Genomic DNA, 24,554 nt, shown 5'->3' with positions numbered 1-24,554 from the left:
GAAACCTGCATGTGCAAGTCTAATTTCAACGAAATTCTGCCACATGTGTATTCCACCAACCCGCATTGGAGCAGCGTGGTGGAATATGCTCAAAACCTTCTCCTCAAAGGGAGAGAAGACCTTAGCCCAGCAGTGGGAAATTTACAGGCTGCTAATGTTGCCTCATTTGACTCCATTTATGTGTAACTTAAAACCGACATTTGACCGGAAACGTATTCTATTTTCGTTAATATCACCAGCATTCGATTGAACCTTCAGTTTCAGCTTTGGCCAACTTCAACAAACACTTTTGGCTAAGGCTTCCGCTTCGGCCACAAATGGCAGAAAATGAAAACGGTTTTCAACGCATTCGATTCTCGTATTTGGACTAATGGAGCATAACAAAAATCTCCAATGATGTCTAAAATTTTATTTAACCTACAGCATTGCTCTTGGTATACATTTGCTTCGAATTCGAGAATTTAGTCCAATCGAATCCTCTATGCAAGATTTATTTATTATTTTTTGTAATTAACAATTGTAGCTCCACGGAATTTTTCGTCCGTGCAATTTTTCGTCTATTTTTTTGTTTCGTTCATTTAATTGCGAACCCAACTTTGAATATAAACTGTCTAATTTTGTTTACTATAATTAATCATTTTACGTTACGGTATCTTAGACGTTTCAAGCTTGGAATCGATAGCTTTATTAATTTATTAGAAGTTTAATAATTATTATGCAATAAATAAACAACGAATCGAATAACATTGCTATTTATTTTTACCCCTTTATGGGATATGGTTATTGTGGTTTTTCTCCCAAAGGGATCACGAAAATATTTACGGAAACCGATTGTAAATAATAGAACAGCTATTATCAAAATGTTACCTAAGGTAATATAATAGTATGTAATGTGTTAGCTTATCTCCTGACATTACATTTATTCAGGCCCCATTTCGTGTCTTATCTCAACTACTATTAAGGTAAATCATTCCATATTAAATAACTATTTGAAGGAACGAAAAAAATCGCTTCTAAAAAGTTTATGTCTGCATTTGGTTGCAAAGCCTCCCATCCCAAATATATTAAGATGACAATAATATTGTGTTACTTAAGGCTTTTATAAACGCAAATTATTATAAGCGAATAACAATGAATACATTGATATATATCAATTTCATTAAAATAATATTGTCAAATAATTCGGAATAAGATTTTACTAAAAACTTAGGGAGTATTTATGATATATGTAAATTATTTCAAAAAACATAAACACGTGGACTAAATCAGTATGTATTTTTTTAATAATGAATTAATTATTTTAGTTTTCTAGTCTATGGTAGGTTACTTATCTTAGAATCAAAGGCTTTCAATATGATTATGTAATTGTGTTTCTGATTATTTTTTTGATTCTGTATTTGCGGTGAATTGATTATAATTTTATAACATAAACAAAACTGAATGCATTGTATTTTTTAAATTCCGAACATATTTATATTTTAAAAGGTTTGCAAATTTTTAGCATCATCTGTTTTATGAATTGGTTGGTAGTTAGTCTTCATGTAACTTTTCTAGGTAGGTTTCATGTAACTACTCATCAGATGTTCTACAGCACAACAACATTACGTTATTGTGTTCCGAGTGAGGAAGCCAGTGTAATGCTGTAGTTACGTGCCTGTGCACGTGGAGCATAACATCTTAGTTCCTAAATTTAATTTTTTCAATGTTAAAAAGAGGTTCAGTGCATTTATTTATTTTTAGAAAAAAAAAATAGTTTTTTAATACTTTTTTATGTCACAAAATTATAATCGTTTTCTTTATTAATTCTACGAAAATATTTCTAAACAGAATCTTATTAAGGGACGCGATATTGCAACCATGGCATAGACTGTCGTGCCACTGTATCTGTCTCTTTCTCCCACATTTGATTTAGACGACTGTCTTGCAATGAGTTGTTTCCAAACCTGCCACCTCAAGTTAGACCATTAAAGTGACAAGCGTGAATTTCATGTTCTTGTATTTAATAAAATGTATTTCAATGTATTAATTTTATTTCATTTCTATATTCGAAGTAACAGCTTGGCAGTCCTACTGAGCTAAGGCCAGGAATAATGAGGAACAGATTTGCTGATTATGCGTTGATAGATTTCCATCTGATATACGCAGGTTTCGTTTATTTTAGGGATATGTATACTTTGGAAGCATTGATATGTATACCAACCCGCAATGGAACAGCCTAGTTAAAAGATCCCTCATCGGTTTTTACATCAATAAATGAAATTCGATTCAGGTAATTTGAAATTTTAATCTAGTTTAACAATTTCTATCTCATTAGTTTCATGTGTGCTAATTAAGTGTCAAAGGCGGTGACGTCATTAAAATTGAATACGACGGTATCGGTTTTGTAATGAGAGGTAATGAGAGGCAACAATTCTATAATATTATTATACATATATCTGATTGCCTCGTTAGTCCAGTGTCCACATCTAACGCCATAGATGCCGAGGTCCTAAGTTCAAACAGTGTTAGGTCATTAAAATATTTTAATCGGAAAATTCGCCATCGTATCCCAAAATTGGATGTGTGCTTCGAAAACCACGTAAAGCCACGTTAGTCCTGCATCTGAACTCTTTCTAGTCTTGTCAGATTTGTTGTCCCTTTGGACGTCATCCCTTTATGAATGTGCACCTGTATTTGCACACAAACGCAGCACTACAGTACGTCCATCATTGTTGGCTGGTCTCTAGATAGTTAGAATGCGGTCTTTGTCAACATCGTTCAGGAATACATTAATGTTGGTGTTCAAATGTCTGTTTCTCAATAATGTTCGAACAATTTCAAGAGTGGTTTCATTTGACAGAGGCTCATTAACGTCGTAGATTTTTTGTATACTTCTTTGATATTCGTAAAAATAACATAACTAAAATTTTAAGTTAGATGCAAGTACCCCGTCTTAATGGTTCCATTGGTAGGGTCATTGCCTGGTGCAATAGTTCTTTTTACGCTATGTAAAAAAAATTGTGTATAGGCGGAGCAATATTGCTAGTATTCTTTCTTCAATTTAAAACAGTCACAATTTATACAGTAAGACTTTTTTAAATAATAATAACATTAATAAAATTATTATACATAGGGAACATCTAAATAAAATAAAATGTGTTAAAGGAGACGGTTCAGCTTAACCTGTTACGGGAGCAGAATCCCAGAGCTTCCTCCCTGGGATGTAAGACGAAGAGACTTAATACATTTTTAATAATCTGATTCAGAATTTCAAATTAATTGACCCTCACTGAATACTATTCAAACAGATCCAGAATGACCTTTAATTATAAAACTTGATATGAAAGCGTTGGTAGCAACTAAGATGAGATGGCTCGTCACAGATAAAAGTGTTAGTCAGGATCGGATTTGTGATTTTTTTATCCCCTGCTAACCCTTATTTATAGTTCTTTTGGTTTGATGACGGTCCATTCGTAAAAGGTAATCGCATAAAATATTTACTTTTACTTATGTTAAATTTTTACTAGTTTTTGGTTATGATTTCGCTTGTATGAAGTCTATATCAAAATAAACTTCATTCAAGCTGGTTTTTACAAGCACTTTTGTATAGTCGTTACATAACAACATTAAATGAATTAACCTTACGAACCGAACCGTTAATAAACTCAGTAATTACTCCAATTAAATTACATGTGTATAGATCAATACGTTTTTTTATCATCTACCTGTATAATTTTATTCTGAATACGTGTTTTTTAAATAACAATCTTATTTAAATATACAAAAGAGATATATCATGACTGTGTAGGGGTACTGGTCCCTAGCTTACTTGTTGTAGATATTTCTTGAGTAAAAGAACACTTTCTTGCTGGTCGGATCGGAATGATTTTATTTTAAAAATGTGTCGATATATATACAGAAACTAGGAATAATATTATCCAATGAAATAATTACAATGCATATTTATAAATTCTTTCGTCCAAAGAAAACGCTTACTTTTCTACCAATTGAAAGTTACACAATTTACAATGATAAAAATTATGATTCAGCCAATTAAAAGTTATACATTACAATTGAAAATATTTTGGAAATTAAACTACGAATTAAATGTTCGATTTTTCGACCAATGACGACGCCGCAATTTCGTATGTTCATTTCGTGTGTTGACACGAAAATCCGATAGAGCGCGCTGGGTAAGCGCCGTATGCGCTTGCCGATTTTCGCGTAGTATAAATAGCTCCCGAATTTGGTTTTTAATTCGTCATAGAACTAGGGCCTGACGAGCCACTTCACCGCCCAACCAAAACGATCGTTGACTGGAAGAAATTCCAACAGCAGATCCAGTCCTTAGACTCGACATTTTTAAAAAACATCCCAGACAGTATTGACTCCGTCGATGTTGCGAAAGCGGCCGCGATTAACCTCACGACTCACGTACGCGACACGATAGATGAGTGCTCCAGGGATATTCAAATGCGCCCTAACGAGCGTTATGAACTCCCTGAAGACCTCAAAGATCTTATCACGCGGAAAAATGCAGTCACACGAGCGCACGACGCTTTTCCTTCAAAAGAAAACCGGAGGAAACTCCGGGCCCTTCAGAGGGACGTCAAAACCCGTTTCGAGGAATTCCGTAACTATAGGGACGGCGATTACCTTGGGGAAATCACGCCATCACACACTGCGTTTTGGTCGATGCCGAGATCTCTCAAAGGCTCATCGCCCACGACCATGCCTCCACTGTTACGACCAAATCTTCCACCCGCAATAGACGACTTGGATAAGGCCGAGTGCTTAGCCGACGCACTAGAAACACAATGCTCCCCGAGCAACTACCCGGTACACCCGGACCACCTCCTAAAGGTGGACGGGGCAGTAAATCGTATCAGCTCTATGCCACCAACGGACGAACCACTGACGCCGACGTCAGCCGATGAAATCGAATCGATCGTCAAAGCCTTACAGGTTAAAAAATCTCCCGGTGCGGACCGGATAACAAACAAAGCGGTCAAGCGTTTCCCGCAACAAATCATCGCACTACTAGTGCTAATATATAATGCCCTTCTGGCAGGTTGCTCCTTTCCCGACCAATGGAAAGAAGCCATAGTGATAGGAATCCCAAAACCAGGGAAACCTAGGAATCAGCCCACGAGCTATCGTCCCATCAGCTTACTGAGCACTCTCGGCAAAATATACGAGAGAATCATATTAGCTAGGATCAAGGCCATCATACAGGCCAAACAAATAACAATAAACGAGCAATTCGGCTTTAGAGCCGGACACTCGTGTGTCAATCAGGTCCACCGCTTAACGGAAGACATACTAAAAGGTTTCGCCTTCAGCAAAGCCACCTCCACAGGAGCTCTATTCTTCGACGTAGCGAAAGCATTCGACAAAGTCTGGCACAACGGTTTATTATACAAACTGCAATTACTAGGGTTGCCAGACAGACTCGTGCTCATCATACGAGACTACTTGTCGAATCGCACCTTCCGCTACCGAGTCGAAGGTACCCTGTCCACATCTCGCCCCATCAGGGCTGGAGTCCCTCAGGGCTCCGCGCTATCCCCGATTCTGTACTGCCTTTTCACCAACGACATACCGAACGTCACTAAAAAAGTCAACCTAGCTCTCTTCGCGGACGATACCGCACTATACACCACCTCGGCCTCGACCAAAGTCATCACCACACGACTCCAATCCGCAGCTAACGCACTAGGCGACTGGTTTAGGAAATGGAGGATCGAGGTAAATCCCGACAAAAGCGCAGCAGTACACTTCACTAGAAACCCCGTCTACATCAAGTGGAATCAGGGCAAACCGGGAGACATTAAATTATTTAACCAACCGATACCGTGGAAATCGGAAGCTAAATACCTTGGAGTCACCCTAGATAGAAAGTTAAACTTCCACTCTCATATAACGAGAGTCCGAAACAAAGCAGCGTTCGTACTAGGAAGACTGTATACGATACTATGCGGGCGGAGTAAAATGTCTCTTAGAAATAAGACGACACTATACAAAGCCTGCATTCGTCCTATCATGACCTATGCGAGCCCTGTCTTTGCCCACATCAAAGCGTCACAACTAAATAAACTACAGACCATTCAAAACCGTTTCCTTCGTATCGCCACGGACTCGCCGTGGTACATACGTAACGTCGACCTACATAAAGACTTCGACATCGATTCGATCGCGAAACATCTGAAAATACTCTCCACGGCGTATTTTGAGAGAGCCAAACAACACAGCAATCCGCTGATAGCACAAGCATGCCAGTACACCTCCCTAAGAGGTAATCTACCCAACAGACTCAGGCGACCTATGCACGTCCTGAACGACAACGACGATAGCTTCACTATCGCAAACGCACCACTAGTAGTAGGGAAAACCAGCACACTACACAACTCACACTCACAGCGTTTCCGGCGGCGGAAACGAGGACCCAGATTAGCGACGTCACGGAGACGGCCGTGACGTCAGTAAATTCATTCAGTGCTTAAATTCACACCCCACCGACTACGTTCTGAGCCGAGGTGCGATCTCATAGGAGACACCCTCAGGACGAACGTCACTTTCGAGCCCAAAAGGGTTCACCTCAAGGCAGAGTCTTAGCACTCGCCCCAACGTTCGGTGACGCTGTAAAGGCCAGTAGGGCCAACAGCAATACACATCCACAGATACAAAAAAAAAAAAAAAACGGTTTTTAATTTAGTCGGAGCGCGTCTCTGGACGTCGACGCATGTATGAACAATAATGTAGAATGCAATTCCTACATCACTCCCCTTCAAGAAAATCGTACCTTAGGTTTGATTTTTCTTCCAGATCTTGTTGTATATTCAGATGTCGTATTGGGTTGACGAGGTAGTTCTTCTGGTGATGAATTCGTATTGTAGTAGGCTGGTTTGAGTCTATCTAAACTAACGACTGATGTGCGTAAGGGCAATTGAATTTTGTAATATTTATCGTAGCGTTTTAAAACTTTATAAGGACCATCGTACGGCGGCGTGAGCGGAGCTCGAACCATATCATTGCGCACAAACACATGCGTACACGTTGTTAGGTCTTTGTACACGAATGGTTTATGTTGAGAAGTGTGTTTGCGTGGCGCTGGTTGTAGCGTTGCCATGGTTTCCGTTAGGCGGCGTACGTACTCTGTGTCATTTATATTTGATTGTGTAGGCACGAAGAAATCGGCAGGTATTCGTAATGTTGTTCCGTAAGTCATTATTGCAGGACTAAAATTATCTTTTCTTAACGCCGTGCGTAAGCCCAATAGCACGGTGGGTAATTTATCCGTCCATTGTATTATGGCTTCTCGTGCTATCAGTGCCGCTTTTAATGTTCGATGCCATCGTTCGACTTGGCCATTAGATTGTGGATGATATGCAGTGGTTCGAATTCTTGTTATTCCGAATTTTTTCATTAAGGATTTAAATAGCTCGGATTCGAACTGGCGGCCTTGGTCCGTAGATATGCGTAGCGGGCAACCGAATCGTGCGATCCAGTTTTGATAAAAAACTTTAGCTACATTCTCGGCGGTAATTTCTTGCACCGGCACTGCTTCGGGCCACTTCGTACAGCGATCTATGATAGTGACGCAGTATCGATGGTCGTTTGACGGTGGTAGCGGTCCAATTATATCGATGTGTACATGTTCGAAGCGCTGCGACGGTGGAAATTGGCCTAAGGGTGTTACGACGTGTCGATGTATTTTTGCTCGTTGACAATTAATGCATGCTTTAGTCCATATTCCGACGTCTTTATTCATGTTGGGCCAGAAGTATTTCGTGGTTAGTTGTTTTCTTGTGGTCCGTACGCTCGGATGACATAGTTCGTGTTGCGCTTTGAATGCAGCATAGCGATATGTGTTCGGCAGGTACGGCCGCGGTGTGTCGGTAGACAGCTTGCACGTGATTGGTTGGCTTATTCCGGGCATCGCGATAGTTGTAAACCGTAAGTTCGGTTGATTTCGAATTGACTTTAATTCTTCGTCATTACTCTGGTCGATTGCTAATTGAGTAAAATCAATTATGGTTGGACACTGGATGTCTTCTATGCGAGAAAGAGCGTCGGCGACTTTGTTTTCTTCGCCTTGTATGTAGTTAATACTTGAACAAAATTGACTGATGAAATGTAGTTGTCGTTCTCTACGTGGTGTGTCGGTACTCTTAGCTTGGCAATGTAATGCGTAGGCGAGCGGCTTGTGATCTGTGTACACGTTTACTTCGCATCCCTCGATGAGTCGTCGGAAGTGTTTTACAGCTGTATATATTGCTAATAATTCGCGATCATATACACTGTAGCGGCGTTGTGTAGCGCTCATTGCTTTTGAGAAGTAGGCGAGTGGTTTCCATTTATTATTAACTTTTTGTTGTATTACGGCGCCGAGACTATGATCAGAAGCGTCCGTCATGATACTGAGAACACTACCGGGGACTGGATGAGTCAGGGTTGTAGCTTCTAAAATGCTTTGGCGGCAATTTTCAAATGCTGCATCGGCTTCCGGCGTCCAGTCGATCGGTGTTTTATCGTTCTTTTTGCGGTTGTGTAAGTACTTATTGAGATGGTGTTGAAGTTCAGCTTGATGTGGTAGACAGTCTCGGTAGAAGTTAAGCATGCCGAGAAATCGGCGTAATTCGACTATGGTTTTAGGTTTCGGATATTTTGAAATAGCTTCGATGCGATCTTGAGTAGGTTTTATTCCTTCTGCCGAGACTTCGTAACCGAGAAAATTAATTTTGTTTTTTCCAAACTCACATTTTTCGATTTTCAGTGTAACTCCGAATTTTTGTAATCGTTTTAATACTTCATGTAATAATTGAATATGTTTTTCTTCATTTTCTGAATATAGTAGAATGTCATCTACGAAACAGAAGCAATTTTCCACGCCTCTGAGAACTTCGTGCATGAATCGTTGAAATGTTTGACTCGCGTTGCGTAGTCCGAAAGTCATGCAGTTGAATTCAAAGAGGCCGAACGGGGTTATAATTGCGGTTTTCTGTGCATCTTCTTCAGCGATTGGTATCCAGTAGTACGCCATTTTTAAATCAAGCTTTGAAAATACTTTTTTGTTATGCAGTTGATAGGTAAAATCTTGTATGCGTGGTATTGGATAGCGGTCGGGTTGAGTGACCGCGTTTAATCTCCTATAGTCACCGCAGACTCTTAAACCGCCGTCCTTTTTCATTACAACATGTAACGGGCTAGCCCACGGACTGTTAGATGGTTTACAAATGCCCATTTCCAACATATTCTCGAATTCAGTCTTCGCAGCTTTGTACTTATCCGGCGGAAGCGGACGTGGTCGGGCGAAGAGAGGTGGGCCAGTTGTTTCTATATGGTGGACGACGTTGTGTTTCGAAGGTTGATTGAGAGACATCGGTCGAATTACGTCTGGATATTGCTTCAATATATGATAGTAGGCTTGGTTAGTCCCGATAACGTGTAATGTTCTTGTTTCAATTTCAGCGCCTGTTGATATTTCAATAGCATCTACTGAGAGATCAGTGACTTTATCTATGAGTTTCTTTTTGTGCAAGTCTATTAGCAACTTGAAATTACGTAGAAAGTCTGCTCCCAGGATCGATGTTTTAACGTCGGCAATGATGAAGGTCCATAGAAAATTACGTCGCAAGCCTAAGTCGAGTTTGACAGTCTTTACACCATATGTGTTGATTGGTGTATTGTTTGCGGCAAATAATTTGCAGGCGCTTTGAATTTGTGATTTGTTCCGATCTGTTGCTTTTAAAACAGATATGTCTGCGCCAGTATCCACAAGGAAACGTTCATTTGAGTTGCGATCGTAGACACATAGGCGGTTGCTTGTGAATGGGACATCGAGATCCGCCGTCGTCGATGTCGGAGCTAGTTTAAATGATTTGTAGTATCTTTTTTCATTCGCCTGCAACAAGGTGATTCGCAACGTTTTGCTTTGTCGCCGAATCGGTAGTGATATTTGCATTCCCATGTTGCGTCGCAGGGCTTCACAGCTGATTTACTGCGATATGACGAGCTAGGACGAGATCGTGATTGTGAGCGGTAATGTTGTCTTGATTGATGTCTATATTTTGAGCGACCGCGTATCTCGTTTATTTCAAGTGATAGTTTTTCTAATCGTTTTGTTAATATTGCAAACTGAGTAGACACGGCATCGTTTGTCGGTGTTGATGTTGAGATTGCAGCTATAGTCGTAGGCTCGGAGTATTCGACCATCTTGTCAGCCATGGCCGCGAGTGTGTCTAGTGACGATTCCGTGTTGACGGACAGTACGACGCGTACCTGAGTGGGTAAATGATTGAGCCACTCGATCCGGAGACCGTCGTTGGTGATCATTCCGGAGCTGAGCTCTCTCATTTTGCGCAGTAGCTGCGAAGGTTTTTGATCACCTAACTGTAGACCGCTGATGAGCTTCTGGAAGTTTTTAACATTAGATTTTTCATATACCGCGAGTAGGCGGTTCTTTAATGTATTATATTTTTCTGTAGCGGGCGTTTCATACAGTATGTCAGTGACGTGCTGTAGGTCTGTTGTTTGCAGCTGTTGCAGGACGTATCTGAACCTCTGGTCATCAGATGTCTTCAAGGGGTCGACGACTGCTTCAAACTGTATAAACCAAGCTCGTGGTAGGTCTCGCCAGAAGGGTAGGATCCTTGACTGGACTGAGATTGCAGCGAGGTCCACTTCAGCAGGGATTCTGCAGTCTTGAGCAGTATTTTCTTCCATCTTGAGTCGGCAGGTCACCACTGTAGGGGTACTGGTCCCTAGCTTACTTGTTGTAGATATTTCTTGAGTAAAAGAACACTTTCTTGCTGGTCGGATCGGAATGATTTTATTTTAAAAATGTGTCGATATATATACAGAAACTAGGAATAATATTATCCAATGAAATAATTACAATGCATATTTATAAATTCTTTCGTCCAAAGAAAACGCTTACTTTTCTACCAATTGAAAGTTACACAATTTACAATGATAAAAATTATGATTCAGCCAATTAAAAGTTATACATTACAATTGAAAATATTTTGGAAATTAAACTACGAATTAAATGTTCGATTTTTCGACCAATGACGACGCCGCAATTTCGTATGTTCATTTCGTGTGTTGACACGAAAATCCGATAGAGCGCGCTGGGTAAGCGCCGTATGCGCTTGCCGATTTTCGCGTAGTATAAATAGCTCCCGAATTTGGTTTTTAATTTAGTCGGAGCGCGTCTCTGGACGTCGACGCATGTATGAACAATAATGTAGAATGCAATTCCTACATCTGCGTAAATGTTGGCAAGAATGCTAGTAGTATCAGCCCGTTGAATTGCAATTATCTGGGCAAGGAATAAACCAACCATGAAATACATACATTATCCATTACATAGTATAAAACAACATCGCTTACCGCTGTCTGTCTGTCCCTGTGTATGCTTAGATCTTTAAAATTACCCAACGGATTTTGATGCGGGTACGTAAGAGAATGGGAAGCCAGACAGACTGGCGCCGTAACGCGTTACGTAAAGAAGTCGTTTCTCATAAGAAGTTATCACTTTAAAAATAGATTTATTTATTAAATTTACACATCATTTAGTATAAAACAAAGTCGCTTACCGCTGTCTGTCCCTATGTATGCTTAGATTTTTACAATTACACAACGGATTTAGATAATTCTATCAATAACCATCATTTTTTTCATTTTTACTCATCAGACGGCGTTCCAAGCCAGATAAATTAATACATACTAAACGATGTAAGTAATGGTTATTATTTCTTACAACGCTACTGTCTTTGGGCAGTGGTGACCACTTAACATCGGGTAGCCCATTTGCTCGTCTACCTACCTATCTATACGTATAATAAAATTGGCGTGTCTGTTTGTAATATTAAAATAACCCATTTTTACTAAATGCATATGTATGTATACACGGTACATATACCAAAATATTTTTTTTTACAATTTTTTTCTGTCTGTCTGTCTGTTTGTTCCGGCTAATCTCTGGAACGCCTGAACCGATTTCGACGGGACTTCCACTGGCAGATAGCGGATGTAATAAGGAGTAACTTAGGCTACTTTTATTTTAGAATTATATATAGAATAAAAATTAAATCACGCTACAATATTCAAATAACTTAAATTCAAACAACGCGCACGAAGTCGCGGGCACAGCTAGTGTCATATAAAAATATAAGCGCTTATTTGAAATTATACATTTATATAGTATGTTAAATAAAATTGATATACAACGATAATTTAATTTTCCTGACAAAAGTGTTGATGAGTTAACACGATTATAACATAGATCAAATATCATTTAACATTTAAGTAGTAGTTTTAAAAATTTAATAATAAATAATGATGATCGATGTGCTCATCTCGAGACGTGGTACCTTGTCGAAGTAAATCGTAAATGACAGATCTCGTGTAACGTTAGCGAAGTATTTCTGAACGATAATTATCCGACTGCGACAAAGTCAAAAATTATTTCTTACCAGATATGTACGTTTGATTGACTTATTTCTTGTTCAAAATATGTTTTAAATGTCAGATTTACTTAAACTGATCGACTTAACAAGTTTGCGTCTATAACACAGCCGTCAATTCCAACACGGTGATTACGCTTAAATGGTATATTTATACAATGAAATATTAAATATTACAACAATTAGTCCACTATAATTAGCAAGGATATAAAATAAGTAGATGAAAATCCGGCTTCGCTCGGGTAAAATACTTAAATAAAACAAAACAAATACGTCTTATCCTTTAATTTTCATATTCATAACGTACCCGTCAAACAGCCGAAAATATTGATAAATATAAAATATATTTTAGCTATTTGGTACGGTTGCAATGACATCGCAATGACATTATATCATAAAAATATACGTAACATTGTCCTTAATTATAGGGAAAAATGGAAATAAATAACGAATTAATGAATTAGTCCATTGAAATGTTACAATTTTAGGGCCAAACTGAACATTTCCTAAAGGACGCGATTTTATCTGTGGGACATGTAGGGGGCGTCAATACAACCTTAACCCCAAGTTTGTGGGGTTGGCGCCCTTGTCCCCGTTGGGGGAGCGCTGTAACAGCGTTTCAAATTGACCAAAATGAAAAAAAATATCGAACAAAACTTTCAGAAAGACATGTTCTATAAATTCGTTCTAACCTAATTTTGTGCTAAAATGAACAGGAAAACAGTTATTAAGCAAAGAAACGAAAAAGAAACTTCTCTCGCTGAATCTCCAAGTTAAACTATAAAAATATAGATATTCAATAAAAGTATTTTGGTTTTTTATTTATTATAATTAAACGACTTAAAGTACTTAATTAGTGATTTTTTCATAAGCTTTAAGAAATTTTTTAAGGGTTCACGCTTTATTGAAGGGAAAATGATTAATATAAAAATTAAAATATTTGCCGGAATGAGCATTTCGCCGCAATACAGTTTTCGATTGTAAAAAAATAATAATAAGCACTTACTGATGCTTCATATTCGTGCAGTATTACATAAACATGTTAACTTTAAAATAAATAACAAAATAATATTTAATAATATGTAACGTATAAGGCAAATTATACATAACTGCATAATCATAAATAATATTACATAGCAAGTTATTTTAATTATATCACTAGTACATACAGTCGATTTCAATGGAAGGAGGGGTAAAGATAAATAAAAAAATTTGACCTTGAATTAACGTGACATCACTGCTCGAGAAGTATCCTACATAAAGTATTCAAAATAGATTTGTGAAAAAGGGGGTGTTGAATGTTTGTGGATATAAGTATTTCAGTATAATATGTATATTCATCACAATATGTTTGTAATGCATAATATAGCGGTTCTATTAACAAATCACATGGAATATATAAATTTAAGATTCGTTTACATTACTTCTCCTGCCATTGGAATATACTAAAAGGAAGAGTGTAGTCTTGGGACACATGGTTGGAACGAAGTGGTTTTCGTTATGTAAGAATGATTAAATAACAGATACGATGAAATAAATTAATAATGTTTTAAATAATTTTATATAAAGGCGTATATAAAAGAAATAGAGAAAGAGGAAGAGTGGGAAACGTCGCCTGGAGGCATAAAGCTTTTTCCTTACGCCGAGTAAAACTTCGTTCCAATAATATTATGAAAATATTTCATGCATTAAACGGTTTGTTCAGACGTTTCTTTCATACTGATGTAGTAACTTCTGTAGACGAGGTTTATATAGATGGATACAACTGAAAATGGAAATTTTTAATATAAGAAACAAATATTAAAAACATATCTAAATAATAATATCAAAAATAAACTGTATTTTTTATTTTTATTTTTTTCAAACCAAACAATCGTATAACAATATTTTTATTTTGTAATGCAATAATAATTAACAAAACACTATTAAATATACTTACGTAATTGTGTAATTCTTAAAAAAATAACTGACAATTCATTATTTCCTCTTGTAATTGACATGACTATAAAAACCGCGAAAATAACAATAAGTATTGTATAATAAATAGTATAAGCTTTTACGTGACCAGGTTTTTTCTGAAAAAAAAAAGGAATAATACATTTAATATAATTGAATATAAATTTGCCTAAATAGGCGAAATGTCCATAGTCCACTGCTGGATTAAGGACTATCCTCCGTAGAAGTTTGTAGCGTATTTTGCATCTGTTGCATTGTGGGTTGGATATACAGACGCAATATTTTCCTTACACTAAATGTCGTAAATTCAGTGATCGTTACCCAGATTTGATTTGATAATCTTCGATTAATATTCATATACTGTTCACCATCATCAGATCTTTAGAAATATATAATCAAACAATCAAAATATACTTTATTCAAGTAGACTTTTAAAAGCTATTTTGAATTGTCATTTTATACAAATGTATCAAGTAAAGCTAATCTAATCACCGGTTGGGCGTGTTAATTCTATCGAGAAGAACCGTCAAAAAACTAGGATTTTATTCTTTTTCAACATTTCATATACATTATATTAGTTAAATACAATTATATATATCCTGCCTCAAAGTCACCAAGTATTAGCTCCATGCTTTATGTCTTCTACATAATCTTACATTACATAATATGCTTTATTTAGTAACCTTTTTTTGTATCAATTGATTGTAATTTATGAATCGGCAAAATTACATTTATCATAATAATATAAAATAAAGTATTACCTTATGTAATCCAACGAGAAGAATGATATTGAATGTTAGGGTCAAAAGTATGACGAAGAAAATTATACAGATGTCTGCAATCCACAATAAACTTATATATTGATATTTTTTATTTAATTTAGTGATTTCAATGTGTATAATAACCCCATCGGTTATGGTAAGGATAATGATCCCAATCTGAAATGATAGAAGCAGTGTCAGTTTAGCTTATTACCTTCACAGGATTACAAGACAGATAAAAAAAAATTGACATTGAACTTTAACGATACCATTGGCTAAGTTTGGTGGAACATTGGCATTTTCAATTTCGACTTCAATTAGCAAAATAAATATACTCTCTATTTATTATTTCTAAAAGGTAATGGGTCGGTACTTCGACATAGGAAAAGGTCGAGAGCACACACAAAAGCCTAACGTGCTTCCGAGTGTTAGATGGTCATATACGGTGACACTCGAATGAATGGATTATTCTACCGCTACTTATTAGAACGGTTTGGATTATCAAAGTCAAAAGTCAAAAATCTTTATTCAATTTAGAAGTGTTTACACTTGCTTATTGATTGTCAAAAATCTACCACCGGTTCGGAATTTAGCACCTCGGACCTGAGGAGAACCGGCGAAAGAAACTCAGCGGGATATTTTTTTTTTTTTTATTTTGTGAACAGACCACTGTAATTGTAGATGAAGGGATATATTAACAGGGTTTCTAAGGTTGGTGGCGCATTGGCATAAAGATTGGGTAACATTTCTTACATGACTAATGTTTATTGCACTCGGTATGGGCAGTGGATACCTCTTGCTATAAATAAAAAATATCCGAAGTCCAAGACCAAGTGTTTTTCATTTGCGTTGAAAAGTAAATGATTATCTTCATTACTCTAGTTTACAATTACATATGGTTTTAATGGATAATAAAAAAAATACTAAGTTATACTCTACCAATTTCGTATATGCCATAATAAAACATCCTATTCTCAGCGACATACAGAAGCAAAATTTTTGCAAAGGAAGCTTTGATGAAGTCGACCTATAAGATAAACAAAAATTGTTATCGTTTCGATGTTTTTATTAAATACTGGCCCGCGACTTCGTCCGCGTAGATTTCGGATTTGTGACAGGATTGCGTATCTCAAACAGAAATCAAAATAACCCATAAAGATACAAAATATATTTTTTTAAATAAATAGAAGTAGGAAGATGAATTTTTTAAACTTTGCGAAAATTATGAAAACTTTATAACACCATACAGATCATGGATGTGATGTAAATAGTTATATTATGACTTGATTTTTGATTTTGTAAACTTATTTACCGACAATTTTTTTCTATACATATAATTAACGAGTAAATCGACCGAATCTGTAGGTGTACATTGAATATTTTTTGAAAATTCAAAGCTTATTATATTTTTATATGTTTAATAGCGGTCGCCCGCGGCTCCGCCCTCGTGGATATCGGTTACCGCTGCATAAAGCCTACCCAGGAAAGACACGGTCACCAAAATGATTCTAAAGCATAAAATGATAACTAAAGCGATTATTGTAGAGCCTCTCTATAAATAACATTTGACGTTAAATTATTTTCAGGTAACAAAATATACTGATGGTCGGGAGCCCCGACTCGTGATAGAGCAACGTAAAGTTGCCCATGCGTAAAACATTCTTTTCGTAAATCAATTCCTACTAATTTGAATGTTTGGCCCTGGGATTTTTTTATCGTTAGTGCGAAATATTTTTTTACTGGAAATTGGAGCTTTTTGAAGGGTATAGGCAAATCAGTAGGAATCATGGGTATTCTTGGTATATGAGCTAATTCACCAGCTGCAGGGCCGGTGATAATACTCTTCGCTACTATTAAATTATCTTTTAGCTCCATTATAAGAAGTCTCGTGCCATTACACATGTTGGAGGGGGGGCATAAAGTTCTGAGGAGCATTATCGGCCTGCCAACTTTTAACGACAGTTCATGAGGTTGTAGCTCAGCGGGGTTCAAATAATTTTAAAATTCCTGGGTGTAGTGCACTGCGTCCTCGATGTTAGTGACGGTGTCTATGGATTTATAGCACTTAACTTCATCCGGTACTTTCTGCATAATTAGATTGTTTATTTCGTTGACTGTTTCATTCCTGGGAGAAATTATTTTGATAAGGATTAATAGCATGAGTAAAATAAATGCGTTTAAATGTAGTCCAAAAAAACTCAAGATTTTAAAATAAAAAAATGGTTGTTTAGCCTCACTCGATATTTATAAGATCTATTTTTTGATTTATAGTTTAGGCAGCGTACGCAAAATAAGTAACTTTTTGTGGTTGATTTTTTACACCTTGTGTCCGAAAAACCCAAATATGTTACGGAACCCTATTTTTCCAAAATAAAATTGAGCCTATGTTATATACGTATACGTAATATATACATATTAATAAATTTGTAAGGATATTTCTTTTCACAAATTTAAATTGTATTTTTTAATTAATGATGAGAAATGAAAACATTACATTTATCACAATAATAATAATTATTTTATTATGAATAAGTAGATTAATATTATTTTGTTGCAATTAAAAACTATTTAATTACGCTGACGAAGTAGAACTTCTCATGCGCGAGTCAAAATATTTGAAAAAAAAACTTTTAAAATAAATATATTCATTCTATTATTAAGTATTTAACAAAATTAAATTTACACTAAAATTACTCTACTTGTCTGTCTGGGTGGTGAATCTCCTGGTTTTCCAAATGTATGCTGTTTTATAGGCAGCCGTAGGTTAGTGGTGGGGCTCAGAACAAAGCCTGTAAATATTACTTTGTTAATTACTTCATTGTCTTCTTTTTGTTTAGTCTTTAAATTTCGTTCTTTAAATTCCAGGGTGTTACATAACTTCTTTAACCTGATCCTCCTTTCTATGAACTAATATTGTTTATATTACTTTTAAAATTATGTTCTTGCATTTTGGTAACGTGACTATCCTCCTCTAAATTTGAAGTCCATGGTTTCAAACGAGCCTTGGATCTGAGAATTTTCACAAAAATAATGCTATTATACATTATTGTAACAATGATTATCCAACTTTATTGAATAATATTATGTTGAACATTCTCATCAAAAGATTGAATTTATTTTAATTGCTTGAGTTTTGGTTTTATTTTTGAAGTGTCGTAGGTTAATTCTATTTCAGTAGCCACTTATAATTTTTCTAATTCTTTACTGGCAATAATAATTTTATCCTTTGACTTTTCAGTTTGAATAATTCTTATGCGAGAAATATTTAATTGTCAATTTTCCCAATATAGTATTTTAGATCCTTTTGTCCATACTATATATTGATGTTCCTTACGATTAAGGCTTACCTCAGTAATTTTCTTGAAAAACATATAAATAGTTTTAAGTGATAACTGTAATACCTCTTCCTCTGGCCATTTGATTGGAACATTTTGTCATTTACTACTTTCCTTTTTGTACAGAACATCTGTTTCACAGGTATCCAAGTATTTGTATAATGCTGCCTTCACAAATTAAATTATTAATTTCAAAACAATCATTAACTTCATATATTTCTTCACTATTGTAGGCTAAAGTAACTTTTCGCATAATAGGATAGTACAGGGGGGATTGTTTTGGATCTAGGCTTAACTAAAGGTATACTAATTATAAAATATACAATTTGATTAATAATCTTACTGTCTACAGAAATAAAGGGTTCTATATTGATATTATTGAAAATTACTATATCTTTCGAAATATTATATTAAAGGTCTCTTTTAAAATTTGAGATTTACGAGTAAGTATACTATAGTGGTATATTTTGTTTTCTGCGAATGTTATCGCTGTTGCTAATCCTTCAGCTATGTTTTACAAACTTTGAGCTTGTAGTAATAATGATAGAGCCACCTTTTCTTTAATCTTATTATTAAATACATGATAAAAGTTATTATTTTTCTTGTTGCTTTTTTGTTATATTTGCAATTTTATAATTATACTCCTCTAAAGTTTCATACGACGAAATTCATAATGAATCTTTATCTATTAAAATTTGGTGATATCCCGAAGTAAGGTCAACTGTTGAAAAATAATGATTTCCTTGTAATTTCGAAAATAACTCATCTATATTTAGTAAGGCTATGTTTGGTAATTTTTTTTTGGAACAATGTGTACTGGAGACGACTAAGGGTATTCAAAAGGTTTAATGATTTATTCGTTTAACAATTTATTTATTTGTTTATTTACTTCTTGTTGAGTTTGAGGTAACCTAAAACGACGTTGATAAATAGGATCATAATCTATTAAATTTATTTTATGTTTAATAGAAGTCGTTAGACTATTTATAACATCTTCCGTAAATAAATAATTAATGTGTCACATAAATCTTTTATATTTAATAAATTATCATTTGTCATATGGTAAATTAAAATTTCAATTTATCGCAATATTAATTTCCGTTCCTTTAAATCTATTTTTGCATTTATTTGCTTTATCATTTCTATACCCATTAAAATATCATATTTATCACTAAATTGTAAATGTGAGTTTTCATTGAACTGTCACCAAAACCGAAATATTTATTCCAATATTGTGTCTCTATTAAACCATTTTGGCTTGTTGTACCATGTGTGGTCTTAATTATAAAATTTTCTGGTTTATATTTTATATTTCTTTAAAATATTGCGCAGCGTCAGAAGTAATAAACGACCGTTGACTACCTGTGTCAATCAAAATATTTAAAAAAGGTTCATCAATTTCAAAATATGGTAAATATGATTTGACATGATTAAACTGTATTTTATTAAATTTGACGTATTCGGTTCATTATCATTATAAATTTCTTTCTTGACAATATTGTTTATATTCATGTAAATACTGAAAATATTTTTCCGCAGTTTCAGTATCATCATGATAATACACCTCTTCAAGCTCCCATCCCTTTTCCGAAATTAATTTGTCCTGATCTAATTTGAGAGGATGTTCTCATAGTAACAGCCTCGGTTTTATTCTGTGATATTATATTTTGATTTTTAAAATAAGTGTGTTGAGGCTTGATAAATATATTATTAGGATTTGGATTTCAATGATTCATATTTGGACGCATTGATAATCTTTGATAAATATTATCAATGAATTAAATTTTTATTTTATAAACTCTTGGTTGATTATATTGCTATAATTTTGTGATTAAAATGAGAAAAAATCAGTTTATAAGGGACTGCATTATTTATTAATCGCAGTGGTGGTAATAGACCTATTTGAAAAATTTTGTTTTATACTATCAAATCTCCCTTCGGCTTCTGTGTGTGTGTGCAATATTTTAGTTGCGATATCATTAAAATTACAAATTGACACATATATTTTATCATGGAACGGTAAACTATTTCTTATAGTATTTTGAGCCATACTGATATAAGGTTCCATTATTTTTCTACTGTTACTGAATCGCTTACTATTAGTATTACTGAATTTTTGTTAAAAAATAATTTTACGTTTTAACTCGAATATTAAATCTTTACGTTTTATATTAGACAATTCAATTAATAAAATATTGAATTCACCATTATCACCACATTCTTTTTTTTAAATTATTTTACTATAAATGAGTATTTATTTTATTATTATTTTTATTAATTTATTAAAGTATTTAAATGAGTGTTCTACCATACTAGCACAATGCGGCTTTTCCTTCAAATTTGCTCAACAACAACATTACTTTTTCCGGACTCTATCTTGCTACTAGTTTAACAATTAAATAATTGTATAATGTGAGAATGTCACCACTGTAAGTTTACGTCGATAGTGGTATTTACTAAGATTCTTTTACTACCAGGGACACTAAAATCGCTAGACAGGTTATATCTAGATACTTTCAAACCTTCGATACTAGAAGGAGAGTAATTCTTATTTTTATAAACAAACGTAGGGGATTTTGGATAAAAAAGGAATTTTGGTAAGGATATGCTACTCAGTACTTACAGCAAATGAATACTGATTACTGTCTTCAGAATCCTCTTTCTTCTTTTGATTTTTTTGCACGGGATGATGCACGGGATTTTTTGATCGCGTATATAATTTAGCAAAGTTTCTACGCTGCTGAGCCCCACACGTTGAGCGCCAGTCAAAATATTAAAAAAAAAATACTTAAAAAAAAGCAATATTTAACAAAATTAAGTTTCCACTAAAACTACTCTACTGTCTGTCCGGGTGGTGAATCTCCTGGTTTTCCAAATGTATGCTGTTTCATAGGCAGCCAGATTAGTGGTGGGGTTCAGTACAACATGATCCTCCTGTGATGAAGTAATATTGTTTATATTCCTTTTTAAATTATGTTCTTGCATTTGGGTGAAGTCACTCGCGTACATTAGTACACACACCATTTTTTCTATTCAACTAACACAACGATCCACGGCTTTACGGTGGCTTTACGACGGCTTTACGATCGAAATTGAATCGGTAACACATCGTGATCATTATAAATTCGTAGAATTGGCTCTCAGTTACGATTCAACTGTATTATAATAATGAGGAAAAGTCGAAGTTGGATAGAACAGAATCGGAAACGTATCGTATTGTATAAATTTGTAGAATTGGTCCCCAAAAATTTATTAATAGTTTTGAATCGTCCAGCGAAGAACAAAACAACAAATTCTTTCTTTCTTAATAAAACATAAAGTGTACAAAACTGTTGTCTAGTATCCGAGTATTCTGTATGTTACATGTAACAATTTATAAATGTATTGTTCACATAATAAGTAACGTATTCATGTTGTTATGACTATTATTTTATAGGGCCATATTTTTTTCCTCTATATTTTTTATGATTTTTTGCTTTATATGTGATAAAGAAAAAAATCATAAAAATTCTATTTAATATAATGTAATGTTACTTACGTCATAGTTCTAGAAGAAGTCCTTGTAAAATACCAAAGGAGTGCAATGTTTTTCACAGGCTGTTCATTTAATCAAATAAACCCAGAATTTTTGAATCTGCAAACAGAAAAATACACAAATAAACATAGTTCTATTTTTCTTTTATCAATTAACTAGATCATCGAAATAACACTATTCGAATTCAAATTCAAATATCTTTATACAGCATTTCACTTTCTTATTGACTGTCAAAATTGTACCAACACTTCGGAAATAAACATCCCATATATGTGAATAGCAGGTGATAAACTCAGCATAATTTTTTTTATTTTTTATGAATAATAACAGTTGAGTTGTCAAAGTGTTGATGTTACTTAACTAATATTGTCACATTAATAGGAGCTAAAAATTTGGGGTATTATCTATGGACTAATAAAATATACAAGTTAAGATATAATATAAAGCTATAATTATGTTGATGTTCTCCTGGCCGATTTCAGCCACAGTGGACAAACTCCAGGAGACTAGCCAACCAGGAAATACTATAGTCCATAAGAGTGTGTCGTACACTCTCTATCCCCTTATCCGATGCTCATCCATCAATAATCTGATAGACGGCAAATCCGACACGATTGAAAATAATTCTGGCGCAGCATCAAAGACATTACGTACTTTCAGCACAGGAGTTGGAGAGGGAAGTTTGAAAGTGGCACCGGTAACCGAGAAGCTATGTGGAAACCGGCTGTCATGGTATGGGCATGTTCTGCGGAAGAATGAGTACCATGTCGTGAGGAAGGTCTTGAGCATGGATGTTGATGGATGTAGCGGACGACCAAAAAAACGATGGATGGATTGTGGGAAAGACTATTTTGTTAGATCAAATGTTACTTGTGAGATGACGTCCGACAGAGAAGTATGCTGCGCCGACCCCAAGTAAAATTGGGATAAGGGCAGGAGGATGAGAGGCACAGGAGTGTACACACTTGCGAATTCAATTACCACTGAGAATATTTCGCCACAAAAACATTTACCTTTTTATGGTTTGGCATCGGGAGCAGCAGATTAACGAGACAGTCAAAAAGGTAGAGTATAATAATCTGGACATTAAAGAGAAAATAACCGATTCAAATTAGGAAAAAAATCCCTGAGGCTTCACCTGCTTTATTTATGTTTATGTTAATTGGACCGTATTGTGCAGAAATGTTTCAACCCACAGTAACACTAATTAAAGTCATAAAATATCAGTAAAATATTAAAGAGAAATTTTTTATTTCGACAATAAACCTGTTATACAAATGCCGTTAAAATAATATGAATAATATTATGTTACGCTCGGTTAAGGAAAACATCGCGGGTAAACCTCCATATTTTGTTGAATGAAATACTGCCATATATATAATCCTTAAAGAAAAATTGAACAACGTGGCGTAATAAGCTTTAAGCTTCTTATGAACATTCACGGTTGCTGTAAGTATAATAAGGAATTATTATAATTATCAGCCTGGTGACTCATGCCTTCTTTGGGTAATCGATTTCCGCAACTTCCTGTTTTTTTGATATACGAGCCTAACTTCTACCGAAAGCATTCATTTTGAAAATTAAAGCATATTTTGAAGTTCAATTTCTTTTATAACACGTCTTTAATAGTGACATTTACCTTAAACGTACACTATATTTATAAATATATATATGTATATGCAATTTTTTATTTTAATAAAATTGTCACTATAATTTAGTACAATTCATACGTAAAATATTATATCTTGTTTGATTGAAATATTAGCATTATGTGTCACAATAAACAAAAACAAAAAACGTTCAAATTATTCAAATAAGAACACTTGCTTTCAAATATTTATAAAATAATATATATTTAATTTAATTTAATAATCTTTAAAATAACTACCTATATTTAAATTACGTTTCCTATCAAACGACAACTAATCATTCGTTGTTATGAAAATATATTATTATAAAGAATGTTATAATTTACCTTAGAACAAGATCCACAATACACAATCAGATCACAGGGCCTGTTCGATGAATACTGCGCCGAATCACCGAAACCTATACACATACCTAATCGTGGTATAAATATAAACATATACGATACCTGTTTAGACCATCACGCATCTTGAGCAGGAAAAGATTAAAAAATATATGTAATCGACCTAAAGAACGGCCGTATTGGAAGAACCCCAGTGCAATTATGTAGGAAGACTAAGATCTTAAGACATATCGTAGCTAATAATTACGTATACAGTTAGAAAAGTATAAAAAAAATCCACCATACCATCAATGGATAAGCGATTTTTCTGTTGTTTCTGTACGTTAATGAACTAACATAACTTCGTAAATAAAATTTAAAGTTCTCAATACAAATAACTGTGAATATTAAGTGTGTGACGCATTTGTACCGGGGGGTGAGGTAGCACACATTAAAAATACGTCACTACCGATACAATATCTAACCACGTTACGCACGCACACATAAAAAAACGCAAACACAACTTTAAGTATACACACACACTACACT

The 24,554-nt window shown here is 34.8% G+C and overlaps 1 protein-coding gene and 1 long non-coding RNA gene across 2 annotated transcripts in view; one reads left to right on the top strand and one right to left on the bottom strand.

The window, feature by feature from the left end:
- The window catches only part of LOC113399702 (parapinopsin-like), a 65,483-nt gene that overhangs the window by 33,832 nt on the left and 7,097 nt on the right, over positions 1–24,554 (top strand). The window lies entirely within an intron of this gene.
- LOC135193647 (uncharacterized) lies at positions 12,773–24,173 on the bottom strand. Its single transcript, XR_010309351.1, has 6 exons — positions 24,012–24,173; positions 22,040–22,135; positions 16,106–16,193; positions 15,167–15,343; positions 14,389–14,524; positions 12,773–14,214 (listed from the first exon to the last, which is right to left on the bottom strand). It is a non-coding gene; the product is annotated as an uncharacterized LOC135193647 (long non-coding RNA).

This window comes from Vanessa tameamea, chromosome 15, assembly GCF_037043105.1.
Source record: "Vanessa tameamea isolate UH-Manoa-2023 chromosome 15, ilVanTame1 primary haplotype, whole genome shotgun sequence".
NCBI lineage: Eukaryota > Metazoa > Arthropoda > Insecta > Lepidoptera > Nymphalidae > Vanessa > Vanessa tameamea.
Note: the sequence above shows the minus strand (reverse complement) of the source record. Positions and strands in the feature narration are given on the sequence as shown.